General features: G+C 45.3%; 1 protein-coding gene across 7 annotated transcripts in view; it reads right to left on the bottom strand.

Annotated features, from left to right (window-relative positions):
* The window catches only part of rgs3 (regulator of G protein signaling 3), a 224,599-nt gene that overhangs the window by 11,901 nt on the left and 197,027 nt on the right, over positions 1-15,671 (bottom strand). The gene's annotated exons all lie outside the window — the stretch shown is intronic.

Genomic DNA, 15,671 nt, shown 5'->3' with positions numbered 1-15,671 from the left:
TAATGAATTCAGAATCAGCTTTACTTACAATTTATCCCATTTCAAACTCTTCCTTTCTTAACAGCCAACATTCAGTGCTATTCATCAGGAGATGCCCCCTCTAACTTACGCCTACTTTTCTAGGGGAATCAAAAACAGTTATGTCCTAAGACCAGAAGACATACATAGGAGCAAAATTAGACCATTCTGAGTCGACCCCGCTATTTTCTGCTCATGATCAATTTTTCCCTCTCCTGCCTTCTTCCCGTAATGTTCGATGCTCTTCCTAAGCAAGAACCTGCCAATCACCGATTTAAGAGTACCCGAAGACTTGGCCTCCAACTTGGCAATGAATCCTACAGATTCACCACCCTCTGGCTAAGGAAATTCCTCCTCATCTCCATTCTAAAGGTACGTCCTTTTATTCTGAGGATCTCTGCACAGCTGGCCTGTACCAGTCGACCTCGGAGACTCTAGGAGCAGGAACATTTTTTGCAGGCAGTAATGGGAGATTCATTGAGGAATTCATTGCCACAGAGGGTTGTGGAGGCCAAGTCAATGGATATTCTTAAGGCAGAGACAGATAGATTCTTGATTGTCGGGCGATGGAGAGAAGGCAGGAGAATGGGGTTAGGAGTGAGAGATAGATCAGCAGTAGACTAGATGGGCGGAATGGCCTTATTCTGCTCATCATTTATGAACTTATGAGATGGGAAAAGTAATTGAAGTTGCTCTACGAGTATCTCCTCTGCTTTCTCCCATCTATACTTGAGCCGAGACAATCCTGATACCCTGCGCTGGCCACAGTTGCATCCCTCAGCCACACTGCACAGCGAACTGGGTTTTATCTGCCACACTAAAGCAGCGTATCTCAGCTGTCGTGGGAGCATCGTTTTGCCAGTCAGGAATGGTCACCCTAGTTCTCCTACTCGTTGCACTGCCCTGAATAATGTTACTGTTTGTATGCCTCATTGTCAACTTCCTCTCATCCAACAATGAACCGTTGTACATTTCCTTGATCATCGGCTACTTTGATCTGTTCTTCTCACATGTTCTTTGCACCGTTCCATATCTCGTTTCCCTCTTCCCTGACTCTCGGCCTGAAGAAGGGCCTCGACCCGCAACATCACCCATTCCTTCTCTCCGGAGATGCTGCCTGTCCCGCTGAGTTACTCCAGCTTTTTGTGTCCATCATTCAGTGTAAACCAGCATCTGCTGTTCCTTCCTACCCATGCCCCATCCAGGAAATATATCTCCAGTTCTTCACCAGGCAACATCCCCGGAGAACACGGATCGGTAATGTTTCAGGTCGAGACGCTTCTCCCAAACTGAAGAAGGGTCCAAACCTGAAAAGACACCTTTCCATGTTTTTCCAGGGATGCTGCCTGACCCGCTGAGTTACCTCAGCACTCTGTTGCTTTTTTTAAAACAGTGAAGTGAAGGGGCTGAGAAGCTGCCTGGGAGGCCATGGTACAAGCAGGGGAGAGGAATTGTAACTCCCTCCCAGCACCGCTCTGTAGTTAAAGAGAAGAGTATGCCAGGATACTGGCCAGTCAACTTAGGTCAGTTTAGTGTTTAAGAAGGAACTGCAGATGCTGGAAAATCGAAGGTAGACTAAAATGCTGGAGAAACTCAGCGGGTGAGGCAGCATCTATGGAGCGAAGGAAATAGGCAACATTTCGGGCTGAAGAAGGGCTTCGGCCTATTCGCCTTCGCTCCATAGATGCTGCCTCACCCGCTGAGTTTCTCCAGCATTTTTGTCTACCTTAGGTCAGTTTAGTATGTGTCAGCAAATGTAATCGAAGCATTACAAGAGAAATAGCCAACAATTTCACTCCTCTTCCACGGGTTCAATAAAGGTCTGATTGCAGACACAAAGATGGCATCCAACCCAGGCGACTCATTATGTGCTGCTCACAGAAGTGGATCTGCAATCACGCAATATAATCGCTCCACTCTTTCAAATCTGACAGAAAGACTCTTCACGTTGCTCCCTTCATCACGTATCTGTACATTGTGGACGGCTCGATTAACCATATAACCATATAACAATTACAGCACGGAAACAGGCCATCTCGGCCCTACAAGTCCGTGCCGAACAACTTTTTTTCCCTTAGACCCAACTGCCTGCACTCATACCATAACCCTCCATTCCCTTCTCATCCATATGCCTATCCAATTTATTTTTAAATGATACCAACGAACCTGCCTCCACCACTTCCACTGGAAGCTCATTCCACACCGCTACCACTCTCTGAGTAAAGAAGTTCCCCCTCATGTTACCCCTAAACTTCTGTCCCTTAATTCTGAAGTCATGTCCTCTTGTTTGAATCTTCCCTATTCTCAAAGGAAAAAGCTTGTCCACATCAACTCTGTCTATCCCTCTCATCATTTTAAAGACCTCTATCAAGTCCCCCCTTAACCTTCTGCGCTCCAGAGAATAAAGACCTAACTTATTCAACCTATCTCTGTAACTTAGTTGTTGAAACCCAGGCATAATTCTAGTAAATCTCCTCTGTACTCTCTCTATTTTGTTGACATCCTTCCTATAATTGGGCGACTAAAATTGTACACCATACTCCAGATTTGGTCTCACCAATGCCTTGTACAATTTTAACATTACATCCCAGCTTCTATACTGTAATCATATATTGTCTTTCTGCTGACTAGATAGCACGCAACAAAAGCTTTTCGCCGTACCTCGGTACACTTGACAATAAACTAAACTAGGAGAATGCAGGTGCTGGAATCTGGAGCAAAACCCCAAAGTGCTGGAGGAACTCAGCAGATCAGGCAGCACCTGTTGAGGGAATGGACAGGCGATGCTTTGGGTTGGGACCCTAGAAGGGGCCCTCACCCAAAATGTCATCTGTCCATTCCCTCCACGGATGCTGCCTGATCCACTGAGTTCCTCCAACACTTTGTGTTTAGCTCCAAGCTCTGGCAGGCCGCTGTACACCCATTTCTGAGCTGCAAACAACGATTGTTTTTCAAGCTTCGAGTCTGTCTCCTCTGATTTCCTGCCATTTTATGCAAAGGCTTTGTACGTACAGAGTTGAGGAAGTCTTTCAATACATGGCTTCAAATTCTATTTTTTCAGACAAATCTATTGAATAAAATACCTCTTCCTCCCATTGTCATTCAATATTCAATCTCCATTCTAAAGAACAAATTTCCATTCTGAATTCAAAAGAATATTGTAACGTCTGGAAGCCTGTCAGTCTTTCTGGGAAATATTACAATGATTGTATATTTTATTAACTTGTTCTACCACGCTAATTTATCAGTTGTTCATTTGGCTCGTTAAGTCTTTCTGTGCAAGCTAATTTATATTAAAAGTTTATTTAAAAATTGCTTTCTTTTTAGCTGTCACTTTACATTTGCTATTCTCATAACATACAGTACATCCATGACACACATATGTTGAAAGTTCTCAGTCTTTGCCTGTTTTATTAGGGAGGGGGTGTTTGGTAAAAGCAAGTCCACAAATGGATGCACTGTGCAGCAGAGATCCATCCACAGAAGAGGTACATCGAGACAATGCCAGTCTGCACCAGATCCCCAGCACATGCAAGAGGTCAGGCTTGATGGTGAAGGGGACGGAGATTGGTCGGGCCAGTTGCCAAACAGCATGGCTTTGCTCTTCCTGCGGTTGACCTTGGCTCCCGTAGCCGACTCGGACTGGTCGCAGACGCTAATCAATCTGCGGACCGTCCTTGGATCTGAGCAAAAGACGGCCGCATCGTCCATGTAAAGGGAGATTTTGTAAAGAATGAAGCCAGGGCCCTTGTCATGGTTTATCCTGAATAACTCTGTAACAGAGGGGATTCTCTGATTTACGGGGCTGTTCCCAGGGACACATTGGGAAACACATTGGTCATCAACTCGGTGAAAGACGCTCCTTGGTCTGTCCGAAGCTTGTTGATCGCCCGGCAGAGCGAGATGTCCGTCAGGGAATGTTGCAGACTGCAGGGGCACGTGCTGAGGGACGCACTGAAGCTTGATGCAGCCAACGCCAAGCCTCTGTGTGGGAGGACCACAGTCTAGGGTCCTTCCACTGTTGGACATTGAAGGTCAGAGTGTGGTAGGGACACCCCTCTGTGTATTTTGAATGTGGGTATAAATGAGCAGTAGTGCTGCTGCCTCACAACGCCAGAGACCCGGGTTCGATCATGACCTCGAGTGCTGTCTGTGTGGAGTTTGTATGTTCTCCCTGTGACCACGTGGGTTTTCTCCGGGTGCTCCGGTTTCCTCCCACACCACAAATACATGCTGGTTTGTAGGTTAAGTGCCTTCTGTAAAATGCCCCTAGTGTGTAGGTTGCAAAATTGGGATAACACACAACTAGCATATATGGGTGATTGATGATTGGCATGGACTCAGTGGGCCGAAGGGCCTGTTTCCACACTGTATCTCGAAACTCTAAATGAAGGTACCTGAGTAAATCTGAGAAGGTGAAGAAAACATAAGATTAAATTACCGTAATTTAAAAAAATTAATGAAATTATCTAGAATTTCTAAAGTTCTCAAAACTTTTTCTAAAACAAAAACAGTTCAACTACATATTCTTATGTAAACCAGCGTCTTGGCAGCTTCTGTTCTTTTAAACTAACAGAGCTTTTCAATAAACTATTTTTCCAATGACCTAACCACTCAGCCCTGGTAAATAAGCTGTATTTAGACTGCAGAATGTTTATTAATTGAGCTTTTATTATGTCCCTGAATAACTCTATTTAGAGTTTGCCATTGACACTATTTTGTGCACTGTTGCTAACAGCTGATATCCAAACATCCACACTTGATCTTATAAAACTGGGAGCCTTATGGCTCCAGTCACATGGAGAACCATTTGCAATTCCATGCGCTAATTTGTCTTCACAGACTCAATCAACAATACACGATTTTTCCAGTTGCAAGAGCATGTGGATGGCCCAAGGGATTTTATTTATTTACATGCAGCAGATTTTCCAGTCGTAATTAGATTAGAGATACAGCATGGAAACAGGATCATCGGCCCACCGAGTCCATGCCGACCATCGATCACCCGTTTATCTGAGTTCTGTGTTATAACTCCTTTCCAACACCGAGATACAGTAAGAATAAACGCACAAGCCTGTGATCACGGCATCTTCTTTGAGGTTGTGCATGACATGACTTTCTCAGTTAGCATGATGCATAATGGCTAACATTATGCAGAATTATACATTGATTAATTAAAAGATACAGCATGGAAACTGTCCCTCCCGCCCACTGAGCCCACGTCGACCCGTTCACACTATTTCTATGTTATCCCACTTCCGCATGCACTCCATACACACTAGGGGCAATTTACAGAGGCCAATTAACCTATGGGATTATGGGGAGAAGGCGGGTTAAGAGGGAGAGATAGATCAGCCATGATTGAATGGCGGAGTAGACTTGATGGGCCGAATGGCCTAATTCTACTCCTATGACAATCTCGTACATCTTTGAGTGTGGGAGGAAACCGGAGTAACCAGAGAAAACCCACACGGTCACAGGGAAAACGTGCATCAAACTCGGGCGCTGTTCCTTCCTTGGATAGAGTCGAGGGGGGAGGTAAAGCGACAAGTGTAGCATTTCTTGCGGTTGCAAGGGAAAGTACCAGGGGAGGGGGTGGTTTGGGTGGGAAGGGACGAATTGACCAGGGAGTTACCGAGGGAGCGGTCTCTGCGGAAAGCCGAAAGGGGAGGAGGTGGGAAGATATAGCCAGTGGTGGGATCCCGTTGGAGGTGCCGAAAATGTCGGAGGATTATCTGTTGTATGTGACGACTGGTAGCTTGGAAGGTGAGGACAAGGGGGACTCTGTCCTTGTTACGAGTGGGGGGACGGGGAGTGAGAGCGGAGCTACAGGATATAGAGGAGACCCTGGTGAGGGCCTCATCTATTGTCGAAGAGGGGAAACCCCGTTCCCCCTAAAGAATCCTCAGACACTTTCTCCTTCCTTCCCCTCCCCTTCCCAGCTCTCCCGCAGCCTACTGTCTCCGCCTCTTCCTTTCTTCTTCCCCCCTCCCCAACCCCACATCAGTCTGAAGAAGGGTCTCTACCCAAAACGTCACCTATTCCTTCGCTCCATAGATGCTGCCTCACCCACTGAGTTTCTCCAGCATTTTTTTCTACCTTCGATTTTTCCAGCATCTGCAGTTCTTAAACATCTCTATAATTTGAGTTGGCCTTTTACCAGCCAGGTTTTGTCCTGCCCTAACTCTCTTCCAACTTTCTCATCTCCTGCCCCCCCCCCCCCCCAACAAACAACCCGAAGAAGAGTCTTGACTCGAAACGTCACCTATCCATGTTCTCTAGAGGTGCAGTCTGATGCAAAGATCACATTGTGGTTGTCAACTTCTCACAATGGGCCAGGTGACGCAATGATTACTATTAAATTCCACAAGGTTAAACATTTCCTTATTTTCCTTAACAGAACGTGGACAAGTGCATGACAAGTGCATGTTGACGTACGCCATTCAGAACTTCTGTAAAAACCTCTCGAAGACACAAAGGACATAATCAGTGAACGGTCGGATGTCAACGCTCAGAATTCTCCCTGTAAAATGGTTCCATAAAATGGTTAGAATTCACGAGGCTTCTGGAAGCAACACCACGGGGGAGTGGGTCAGGAAACTGTTCCCTCAAGCCCGAGGGAATCCACAACTAGGTTAAACCAAGAATTTTGAGTGCTGAACACAATAAACTATATATTTGTGTATGTTATTATGTACCAAGCACCCAAAATGCAAATATATGAACAACGTCAAATCAAAGATTTCCTCGTGTACCAAAAGCTCAGCCAATTCCCCACACTTGTTAAACATCTTTAAAATGTACAGATATTTAATAACAATCGAAGCAGAAGACAGTGGAAGCTAAAAGATTTCGCAAAATGCAACAATACTCAACTGCCTCTGTGGAGTTAATATTTCCGATTTCCAGCATCTGCAGTGTTTTATTTTAAAGAACAGTTTGAATACTGACATTAAATGATTTTTTAATAACTGCCTTTAATGGTAGGTTACTGCTTTCTTGAAGTATAATTCTGAATTGATAAAGTTTACTGCCATACTTTTGGCTTCAGGATGATTTAGGATTTGGATGTGACATCCACCCTGCGTTTGGTCTCTGAGATAAACATAGAAACATAGACAATAGGTGCAGGAGTAGGCCATTCGGCCCCTCGAGCCAGAACCGCCATGCAATATGATCATGGCTGATCATCCAACTAAAAAAAACCTTTAATAATCCTTTTCAGGAAATTACAGTGCCACGACAGCTTCAAGACAAACATAACACCACGCTTTCATACATAACAAGTTAAAATACGTTAAAATACAATTTTTAAATTAATTGTATTTTAACTTGTATTTTAACGTATTTTAACTTGTTATGTATGAAAGCGTGGTGTTATGTTTGTCTTGAAGCTGTCGTGGCACTGTAATTTCCTGAAAAGGATTATTAAAGGTTTTTTTTAGTTGGATGATCAGCCATGATCATATTGCATGGCGGTTCTGGCTCGAGGGGCCGAATGGCCTACTCCTGCACCCATTGTCTATGTTTCTATGTTTATCTCAGAGACCAAACGCAGGGTGGATGTTGCTTTTCAGAACAACCTTTTGTCCCGTTGCAGAAGTGACCCTGAGTCCCGAACCACCTGTCAGTTTAATTCTCCCCCATAATCCCACTCTGGTCTCTCTGCCTTTGGTTAGCTTCATCCATCTTTTATCATTTGTAAATAATTGAAAATATTGCAAATATTTTACAGGAGCGGTTCTATAGTCTTAAAGGGGCAGTTCAGTGGCGCAGCTGGTAGAGGCGCTGCCTCACAGTGCCAGAGACCCAGGTTCGATCCTGACCCCGGGTGCTGTCTTGAGTGGAGTCTGCACGTTCTCCCTGTGACAGCGTGAGTTTTGTGCGGGTGCTCGGGTTTTACGCTATTTGCCCCTTGTATGCCAGGTGAGGATGTGAAAGTGGAATGACATAGAACCAGTGTGAACGGGTGATCGACGGTAGGCGTGGATCCAGTGGGCAGAAGGGTCTGTTTCCGTGATAAATTTCTAAAACTAACTGTGACTGAAATAGATTCAACATGATGAATTCAAGTCGTTATTAAACAATTATAAAAGAACTATCAAACCTCCTAGTGTAGTGTAGACAATAATCAGTATGAGCATGGCCACCAAAATGTTCTGAATTATAGTTCAGTTAACTGGGACACATCCACTGTAGTCCAGTGAGCAAATAGCAAGAAAGACTAGTTTCAGTAATAGATAATTATTCTGAATGGCATTTTAGATTATCGCAGTCGCTGCCTCAAAAAGGCTGGCAGTATCATCAAAGACCCACGCCATCCTGGCCACACACTCATCTCCCTGCTACCTTCAGGTAGAAGGTACAGGAGCCTGAAGACTGCAACAACCAGGTTCAGGAATAGCTACTTCCCCACAGCCATCAGGCTATTAAACCTGGCTCGGACAAAACTCTGATTATAAATAAACCATTATCTGTTATTTGCACTTGATCAGTTTATTTATTCATGTGTGTATATATTTATATAATGGTATATGGACACACTGATCTGTTTTGTAGTAAATGCCTACTATGTTCCGTGTGCTGAAGCAAAGCAAGAATTTCATTGTCCTATACAGGGACACATGATAATATACTCACTTGACTTGATTTACTTGAGATTAAGACCAGATGCCATTCAAACTCCATCCCTGCAATTCTTTTTTTAGTTTAGTTTAGTTTTGTTTGGAGATACCACACAAAAACTGGCCCCTAGGCCCACCGAGTCCGTGCCGACCAGCGATCCCCGTACACTTACACTATCCTACACTGGGGACAATTTATTTAACATGCCAAGCCAATTAACCTACAAACCTGTACGTCTTTGGAGTGTGGGAGGAAACCGAAGATCTGGGAGAAAACCCACGCAGGTCACGGGGAGAACGTACAAACTCCGTAGAGACAAGTAGTCAGGATCGAACCCGGGTCTCTGGCACTGTAAGGCAGCAACTCTACCATTGTGCCACCATGTAATGCCTGCCAGCAATCTGCTTTAACGGTTGTGGATATGATTGTGCAGAATACTGATGCAATAAAGAAATACTAGATTCCAACTTCCTGCCAGACCAATGCATCCTCAATGGTGCTCCCGGATCGTGCTCTTGCCTGTCAACTTGCCCCACCTGAAATATGTTCAACCTGACTTCAGTTCTGGTCACCCCCATTACAAGGAGGATGTGGAGGCTTTGGAAAGGGTGCTGAGGAGGCTTAAGGGCCTGTCCCACTTTCACGACCTAATTCACGACCTCTGCGAAGTTTGCCCTTGACTCATACTCGCAGCATGGTCGTCACAAGGTCGTAGGTAGGTCATAGCAGGCGGTGATGCTAGTCGTAGGTACTTGTGGCATCAAGTAGGTCGGGGCGTTTTTCTAGCCTGATGAAAAATGTCCACGAGTATAAAAGGTCGTGAATTAGGTCGTGAAGGTGGGACAGGCCCTTTACCAGAATGATGCCTGGTTTGGAGGGCATTTAGCTACAGGGAGAGGTTGGACAGACGTCGATTGTTTTCACTGGAATGTCGGAGGTTGCGGGGGGAGAGCTGATGGAAGTATATAAACTTCAGACAGGGATGGGTAGGGGTAGACAGTGAGGATCTTTCTCCCCGTGAAGAAAAAAATCATTTACAAGAGGCCATAGCTTTAACATGAGAGAGGCAAAGTTTAAATGAGATGTGCAGAGCAAGTGGTTTCACACAGAGGGTGGCCGCTTCCTGGAACACACTGCCAGGGGTGGTGGATGAGCTAGATACGATAGTGGCATTCAAGAGACGTTTGGATAGGCACATGGATATGCAGGGGATGGAAGGGTATGGTTTATGTGCAGACAGAGATGAGTTGGTTTTGGCATCATGATCAGCATTGTGGGCTGAAGGGCCTGTTCCCGTGCTTTGGTTTAGTTTAGAGATACAGCATGGAAACTGGCCCTTCGGCCCACCGAGTCCACACCGACCAGCGATCCCCACACATTAACACAAGCCTACACACACTAGGGTTAATTTACACTTATACCAAGTATACAAATCCAAGCCAATTAAGCAACAAACCAGTACGTCTTTGGAGTGTGGGAGGTAACCAAAGATCTCGAAGAAAACACACGCAGTCACGGGGAGAACGTACAAACTCTGTACAGACAGCACCCGTAGTCGGGATTGAACTCGAGTGCCTACTTTCTGTGACTGGTGTACAAGGACACCCAGGTCTCATTGCACTTCCCCTTTTCCTAATCTGACACCATTGAGATAATAATCTGCCTCCTTGTTCTTGCCGCCAAAGTGGATAACCTCACATTTATCTACATTATACTGCATCTGCCATGCATCTGCCACTCACTCAACCTGTCCAAGTCACCCTGCAACCTCCTAGCATCCTCTTCCCAATTCACACAGCTACCCAGCTTTGTGCCATCTGCAAATTTGCTAGTGTTATTTTTAATACCATCATCTAAATCATGAATATATATTGTTAATAGTTGCGGCCCCAGCACCGAGCCTTGCGGCGCTCCACTCACCACTGCCTGCCATTCTGACAGGGACCCGTTTCTATACTCTCTTTCCATTTATCTCCATCCTTGTATTTTCAATTTGTCTCCTCCCCCCTCCCCCCTCCCCCCCCCCCCCCCCATTTAGTTTAAACCCACCCGTGTAGCAATGGCCTTGTTGAAATTCTGGGCCAGATGTTCTGAAAACAATTTATCCTGATGTGGTGCCATTTCCCTGCTGTAATGACATCAATGTGCTTGGGGCCCATCATTTACTCACCGACACATATTGGATCAATAGATCTTTTAACTCACAATAATGCAAAAAGTACATCACATTATTTAAACTGCATTGCAACATTGCGTTTCCCTTTTATAGATCTTTCCCCAGTCATTTTAAAGTATTACAAATCCCATTGCCGGTTATCCTGAGCACTAATTGAAACCCCTTGGCGCAGATATCTTCTCGTTCGGTGTCTCTGATGCTGTCGCCCAATTGAAAGATACAGGAAGGAAACAGGCCCTTTGTCCCTAGTTGACACTAGTTCTATGTTATTCCATGTTTGCGTCCACTCCCTGCACACTAGGGGCACTTTACAGAGGCCAATTAACCTGTCAGGGTGTCAGAGGTTATGGGGAGAAGGCAGGAGAATGGGATTAGGAGGGAGAAATAGATCAGCCATGATTGCATGGTGGAGTAGACTTGGTTGGCCAAATGGCATAAATCTGCCCCTATCTCTTATGATCTTATGAAACTACAAGGTTTCAAAGGAATTTATTGGTCCACAACGTTTTGGACAATGACACTGGGACGTGTAGATGGAGCCGCCATGTATCAGTAATGATCAGTAGTTGAGAGTTTAGAGATACAGCATGAAAACAGGCCCTTCAGCCCTCGAAGTCCATGCTGACCATTGATCACCCATTCATACTCGTTCCACATTATTCCACTTGCTCATTCACTCCCAATACATGAGTGAAATTTACCAAAGCTAATTAACCTACATACCTGCACGTCTTTGGGATGTGGGAGGAAACCGGAGCACCTAATCTTGGGTGCTGTCTGTGTGGAGTTTGCGTGTTCTCCCCATGACCCCCATGTGTTTCCTCCGGGTGCTCCGGTTTCCTCCCACATCCCAAAGACGTGCGGGTTGTTAGATTAATTGACCTCGTGAGATTGCCCCGAATGTGTAGGGTGCGGGTGCGAGAGTGTGATAACAGAGAACTAGCATGCACGGGTGATCGGTAGTGGCCGTGAACTTTGTGTATAGAAAGGCCCATATCCACGCTGCATCTCTAAATTAAACTAAGCTAGTACACCAGCTCCAGTTTAATATCCCTACATTTTAAAGAAGGAATAGGAAATACATTTGAGAAGGGTCCTGACCTGAAACTTCACCCATCTATGTTCTCCAGAGATGCTGCCTGACCTGCTGAGTTACTCCAGCACTTTGTGTCTTTGCAACGCAGCATCTTCAGTTCTTTGCCTCTCTCTGTCTAACCAATTCTCTTATTCCTATGTCACAAAGCATGGTAATTTACAACAGGATATAAGACGAGATTTTGACCAGTTTCTCTCGGAGAAAGCGCGGTGGGTTGGCAACATGGTCTGTGCTCAGCGTTCATGATTGGGAGGAACAGGTGAACCTGTGTCTGGCCCTCCTCCTTCCACTGTTGTGGTTGGTGCCAACATCATGTCTGAGTCACGTCTAGATCAAATGATAGAGGCTGATAACTAAAGTTCCTGAGCATAGTCATAGAATCATACAGGGTGAAAATAAGTGGTTCGGCCCAACTTGCTCACACCGACCAACATGTCCCATCTACACCAGTCCCACCTGCCTGCATTTGGCCCATATCACTCTAAACCTATCCTATCCATGTACCTGTTTAAATGCTTCTTAAACGTTGCGAAAGCACCTGCCTCAACCACCCCCTGGGGGTCAAGGAAAGAGCGTTCACGTCGCGGCCCTGTTTCAACCAATCTTTCCACCACCACGCACAAGAAGCACAAGAAGCGCAAGACAGACACCATTGTGCAGATGCCGAGATGTGTGTTCAGCTCTGGCTGAACAACTTCTAATCTTGTGTGTGGACTCGATAAGAAGAAGAAGAACCACCCCCTGCAGCAGCTCATTCCATATACCCACCTTTTGTGTAAAATCATTACCCCTCAGGTTCCTATTAAATCTTTCCCCTCTCATCTTAAACCTATGTCCTCTGGTTCTCGATTCCCCCACTCTGCGTAAGAGACTGGGCATTTACCCAATCTATTCCTCTCACAATTTTGTACACCTCTATATGATCACCCCTCATCTTCCTGCGCTCCAAGGAATAGAGTTCCAGCCCGCTCAACTTCTCCCGAAAGCTCAGGCTCGCTGGCAACATTCTCGTGAATCTTCTCTGCACCCTTTCCAGCTTGACAACATCTTTCCTATAAACTGAACACCATGTGGCCTCACCAACGTCTTAGATAGCTGCAAGGTGACCTCCCAACTTCTATACTCACCACTCTGACTGATGAAGGTCAATGTACCGAAAGCCTTTTGACCACCCCATCTACCTGTAATGTCACTTTCAAGGAATTTTCTTTTCGTAGGAGTGCAGAAAACATAGTTCCTTGAAAAGCAGATGACGCCAAAACTGGGTGTATAGTGAAGACGGCTGTTTAAGGACACAACAGGACCCTGATACTTGCCACAGAACACTGTAGAGGCCAAGTCAATGGATATTTTTTAAGGCAGAGATAGATAGATTCTTGACTTGTACGGGTGTTGGAGGTTATGGGGAGAAGCCAGGAAAATGGGGTTAGGAGGAAAAGATAGATAGAAACATCGAAAATAGGTGCAGGAGTAGGCCATTCGGCCCTTCGAGCCTGCACCACCATTCAATATGATCATGGCTGATCATCCAACTCAGTATCCTGTACAGATCAGTCATGATTGAAAGGCGGAGTAGACTTGATGGGCCGAATGGCTTAATTCTGCTCCTATCACATGAGCTTATGAACATAATAAACTGCATGAAAGAGTGAAGGGATGGCTGATGGAATTTAATTCAGACAAGTATAAGCGATGCATAGTGAGAAATTAAATAATTGTCAACTATTTTGAGAAGTTAAATCTATTCAATGACACAGGACATACGCAGTAGTTGGGTGAACCCTGAGGAGTGCAGTTGAATAGAAACCCTGGGGTACAAACGCATAGTTCCCTGAAGGTGGTGACACAGGTAGATAGGGAGGCGAAGAAGACATATGGCATGCTTGCTTTCATCAGCTGACTGCTAGAGCTGGGATGTCTTGTTAGATCTACACAATGTTGGTGAGACCACACTTGCTGGAATATTGTGCTTCGTTTTAGTTCCCACAGTACAGGAAAGATGTGATCCCGAAGGGCGCCCACCAGAAACGCCACCGAAGAGGGGTCCCAACCGGAAAGGTCACCTATCATGCCCTCCAGGGATGCTGCCTGACCCACTGAATTACTCCAGCACTTTGTGTATTTTTTTGTAAAAAAAGCATCTGCATCCTTTGTTTCCTAGACGACCTAAACAGGTTAATGAGGATATTTTTGCTAACCAGCATCTGAAGTTCCTTGTGTCTTCACAAGGATATCTCCTGGCGTGGAGAGCGAGGGTTAAAAGGAGAGAATGAATGTGTTGGATCTCTTTTTCCTGAAGGCTGGCATGATAGAGGTATATAAAATCATGAGAGATAGAGATAGGGGAGATAGTCAGTGGCTGTTTCCCATGCAGTTATTTAAGGTGAGAGTGAGGAGGTTTAAAAGGGATCTGAGGTGTAAGAGTTTTGAATTTAGAATTTAGGAGATTGAGAGGGGATCTTATAGAAACTTACAAAATTCTTAAGGGGTTGGACAGGCTAGATGCAGGAAGATTGCTCCCGATGTTGGGGAAGTCCAGGACAAGAGGTCACAGCTTAAGAATAAGGGGGAAATCCTTTAAAACCGAGATGAGAAGAACTTTTTTCACACAGAGAGTGGCGAATCTCTGGAACTCTCTGCCACAGAGGGTAGTCGAGGCCAGTTCATTGGCTATATTTAAGAGGGAGTTAGATGTGGCCCTTGTGGCTAAGGGGATCAGAGGGTATGGAGAGAAGGCAGGTACGGGATACTGAGTTGGATGATCAGCCATGATCATATTGAATGGCGGTGCAGGCTCGAAGGGCCGAATGGCCTACTCCTGCACCTACTTTCTATGTTTCTATGTTTCTATGAAACAAAAGTAGTTGGTATCTGGAATGAGCTGCCAGAGGAGGTGGTGGAGGCTGGAACAGTAACAACACTTGAATTAGCAAGGAGACAGAGAGATACGAGGACACAAAGAAATACAGATGGTGGTTTACAAAAAAAATGACACAAAGTGCTGGAGTAACTCAGCGGGTCAGGCAGCATCTCTGGAGGACATAGATAGGTGATGTTTTGGGTTTGGAGCCCTTCTTCAGACTGATTGTAGTTGGGGAGGGAAAGCTGGATGAGAGGTGGGGGCGGGACAAAGCCTGGCAAGTGATGGGTGAATACAGGTGAGTGGGATCAGTATAGCTGGCATGGTGCTCGGCATAGACACCGTGGGCCTAAAGGCCTGTTTCTGTTTTATAAAACAGTCCGTCTCCTTGTGGCCATCAAAACGGTGGAAGGAGAAGTAAATGGACTTTTGATCTTTCTCGGCTATGAATTCCTGTGTTCTAAGGACTTTGTACATTGACTGAGTGAACGTGTATTATCTTAATGCAGGAATCTATCAACATCAAAGGGACAGAAGCAGATTTGGTGACAAATAAAAACTTGCATGTATTTGACCGCAAGATGTTCCGTTGTGGTTTGTAAGCATGAGGTACTTTCTGAAGTGCAATGACTGTTCTTGTGTAGGAGATGCGAGATCCTAAACAAAGGAACTTTCACACAATGCAGGAGATTAATGCATTAGCGGCTCATCTGATGTACAGCACCTTTATCACTACATAGTGACACAGTGGCACAGCAATAGCACAGCTGCCTTACAGCACCAGAGACCCGGGTTCAATCCTGACTACGGGTGCTGTCTGTACGGAGTCTGTACGTTCACTCTGTGACTGAGGGGGTTTCACCAGATGCTGCCAGGCCTGCTGTTATTCCAGTAAT

This window comes from Amblyraja radiata, chromosome 32 (assembly GCF_010909765.2).
Source record: "Amblyraja radiata isolate CabotCenter1 chromosome 32, sAmbRad1.1.pri, whole genome shotgun sequence".
Taxonomy (NCBI): Eukaryota; Metazoa; Chordata; class Chondrichthyes; order Rajiformes; family Rajidae; genus Amblyraja; species Amblyraja radiata.
Note: the sequence above shows the minus strand (reverse complement) of the source record. Positions and strands in the feature narration are given on the sequence as shown.